This window comes from Panthera onca, chromosome D3, assembly GCF_046562875.1.
Source record: "Panthera onca isolate mPanOnc1 chromosome D3, mPanOnc1 haplotype 2, whole genome shotgun sequence".
NCBI classification, from domain to species: Eukaryota; Metazoa; Chordata; class Mammalia; order Carnivora; family Felidae; genus Panthera; species Panthera onca.
Genome location: NC_138350.1, coordinates 81,043,617 through 81,047,190, shown reverse-complemented (window position 1 = coordinate 81,047,190; position 3,574 = coordinate 81,043,617). Strand labels below are relative to the sequence as shown.

Sequence of the window (3,574 nt, the reverse complement as noted above, 5' to 3'; positions counted from 1 at the left end):
CAGAGAGAATCCCAAGCAGGTTCCACAATGTCAGCATAGAGCCTGATGCAGGGCTCGAACTCACAAACCCATGAGATCATGACCTGAGCCAAAATCAAGAGCCAGAGGCTTAATGGACTGAACCACCCAGGCGCCCTACAACTCAACTAAGTATTATGTGGACATTGCCCAGAATCAGAAAACTGCCCAGAATCAGAAAATTCCCTCTTTTTCAATCTTTCAGAAGAATTACTTCAAAAATAGAGTTGTTTGTGCTCCAGTCCCACAGTTTTTTAAGGGAATAAGAGGTTTTTTGGGTTCATTTCTCATCCAGACCCTCGCCCCACCATTCAATTCTTTTTCTCATAGAAGGCAGACATGGGCACAGTAGAATCAAAATTGGCAAGCAAATGATGCCATTCTATAATCATATTTTCCTTTCCCTTTAATCTAAGATCTAATGACTAGGTTAATCTTGTCCATCTGATTATCGCTTTCTGTGGTTAAGTTCTATTTTAGACCAAATTTCCTACGAAATAGAACTTGAGGCTAAATTCACATGGTAATGCTTTATTGAAAGAAACAAGAATGAGGGGGAGAGCAAAGTAGGGGATAAAAAGAAAGGATGCATAAATATAATGCTGTACATAGTCAGACTGGCCACAGTTTCTCAGAAAAATATAACTGCTTTCTCAGTTTTTCAAGATAGCTTTAGGGGGACTATGTAAAACTGCTGTATCTTAGAATAATTCATAAGTAGAAAGGAAAAGTGAGAAACTTTATCTCTCAGTTCTTTTATAAAACTTCTCTTACATCAGTCCAAATTTTCCCAAGATATAGAATCCCAGTGGAGACTGTATTTATCAGACTCTCTGGGACTTAACCTGAGCTATTCAGAGGTTCTGTGTGTCCTATCACACTGCGATTTGGAATCAGGAACTGCTGTGGTTTCTAAAATCTTGACATTGACACCAGGAAGTCTGAGTCCCAGATCATGATAAGAGATGAGGTAACAATGGCCGGTGAAAAGTCATGACCTCACAATGGCCCAAGGCATTTCTGAGCCTCTCATCCAAGCAGCAGGGCAAGTAACCAAAAATAAAGTGGCATCTAGAGTCAAGGACATCTGGAAAGGCAAATAAATACAGACTGAGGCAAGTTCATTCCGACTGGCTTCTCACGAAAACAGGCTTTGCTGAGCCCCAAACACCATCAGTTCTTACAGGTTCCAGATATGTCCCCCCAGGAAACCGACACAGCTACACAGTTTATGCTCAAGTTAGGAATTCCTAGCCAGAACCCTGCGATGAAATCAGGAACCCTACTCTTAATTTGAAGTTTAGCGCTGCTCTAGTTTCCTAGGTTTCTTCCATGTTTTGCAGAATCTTGGAGAGTCAGCATTTAGAAAGGTTGCTCTGAGTCCTAGCTCCAGAGATGTCCACCTGTGCCCACTAAATTCTGGTATTGGTAAAGAAGCCCAACGCAACTGCAGCCCAGGAGAAAAGCTGTGTGGGCTTACAAAGAGAGAAATTTTACTTATGTGGTTAGAAGATAGGGTGCCACAGCGGCTTCACAATCTCAGACAAATTAAGAGCAACATGGCACCTTAGGTTTGGGATTGTAAAAACACTTGCACTGAGCATGGTTCTTCAATGTTCATGAGCTGATATTTCCACAATTCTTGGAGTACTTTCCAGGATTCTGAAGTGAAGATCAGGTTAACTCTAGACAGGGACTTTGCTTTCTTCTTCCTTATTTCACTCAAATTCTTCAGAATACTCCCTCGGATTGTTTCTATCACCACTCTAACTAATGTTAATGTTGGAAGAGTGCTTACTATATCAAGACCAAGCATTTGGCAACAATAATGCCATTCTCAACCCTGATCCAGAGGCATGCCCTCCAACAGAGAGCCCTTTGAACCCATCTCTGTAGTCAATCCTACCCTAGGGTAGAACAATAGAGTTGTCTTTCTCCAAACCTAACAACAGACCTTTTGGATAAAGATTCAACCTAAGTTAGATTTCTCTAAATCTATCTTTCTCAACTGACCTCTTTGGAAGACTTCCTTTCAGAATTTAAGAATCTGGGGAAAGCATTCATTCCCTTCATTTAGTGCGGCTTCAGATAGGGGTTTCTTTTTCAGAAGTTTATATATTCATTTTAAGGATTAAAAAAGATGCAGTAGACATAAACTCATGTGTTCATTTCCTCAATTCTCAACTGCAGAAATCTCTTATGAGTGCTTAAATAAGTCATTTTATCTTGTAGCACCTGGATAGCTGAAGACTAATTCTCACTGACTTCAACAGAAGTCATTATGGTAAGTTTAATTTTGCATCCATTTTAAAAGCAGAGTACACAGCTGGGAACTCTCTTAAGGGCATCTGTAACACAAACTGCAGCCTTCTCCCTGTAGACTCATCATGTCAGGCCTAAGACTCATGGCCTATGGCTGCCACAAAAAGCTATGAATATATAATACAAACTAAAGCTCAAGAGCCCCCAATGAATTATGCTGTGAAACAATTTATTGTGCCTACCCAAAGATTCATTCTAAAGAAATAAAAAGACCGAGTCATTACTGGGTTTTCTTTCCTCTACTGACACTGATTCAATATTTCAAATGTATATAGTAATTGTTTCATTCTTGATAAATGATAAAAAGCTGTGAAATTGCCCCCACCCCACCCCTCCCACACACACCAACACCTGATTCCAGAATTTTGGAGAGCCTATAAAACCATGTAGAACCCCTCCCAACCCATAAGAAACCATTCTGAAAATTCAGATGTCAAAGACAAACTCTCAAAATTTTGTGCCCTCTCTCAGATTTCCAATACAAAGCCTAGCCACATATGGAATACAGATGGTCCCCGACCTAACGATTCTTACTGTACAATGGTGACACATTCAGTAAAAACTGTACTTTGAATTTTTAATTTTGGTCTTTTCCCAGGCCAGGGATATGTGGTGAAATCCTCTCTCATGATGCTGGGTTGGAGCAGGAAGCCTCAGCCCCCAGTCAGCCAGGGATCAAGAGGGTCAACAACCTGACAGCCATCTGTGCCCATACGCCATTCTGTTTTTTGCTTTCAGTAAAGTATTCAACTAATTATATGAGGTATTCAACACTTTATGATAAAATAGGCATTGTGTTAAATGATTTTGCCCAACTGCAGGATGATGTAAGTGTTCTGAGCATGATTAAGATGGGCCAGGCCAAGCTATGATGTTCAGCAGGTTAGATTATTAAATGCATTTTCAAGTTATGTTATTTTATTTTTTTAAGTTTATTTTGAGAGAGAGAAAGAGAGAGAGAGCGCACGCACACAAATGGGGGAGAGGCAGAGAAAGGAAGAGAGAGAGCCCCAAGCAGGCCCCATGCTGTCAGCACAGAGCCTGTCCTGGCCTTGATCCCACAAACCGTGAGGTCAAGACCTGAGCCAAAACCGAGTCGGTGCTCAATCAAGTGAGCCACCCAAGCGCCCCTCAAGTTATGGTATTTTCAACTTAACATGGATTTATTGGGATATAACCCTACTATAACCATCATAAGCTTCCAACTGTTTGTAGGAAGTTGCCAGCTGCATCA

At 40.9% G+C, this 3,574-nt stretch overlaps 1 long non-coding RNA gene across 1 annotated transcript; it reads left to right on the top strand.

The window, feature by feature from the left end:
- The first annotated feature begins 1,003 nt into the window (after window positions 1-1,003).
- On the top strand, window positions 1,004-3,097 carry LOC132665129 (uncharacterized). Its single transcript, XR_013551435.2, has 2 exons — window positions 1,004-1,133; window positions 2,939-3,097. It is a non-coding gene; the product is annotated as an uncharacterized LOC132665129 (long non-coding RNA).
- The last annotated feature ends 477 nt before the right edge of the window (window positions 3,098-3,574 follow it).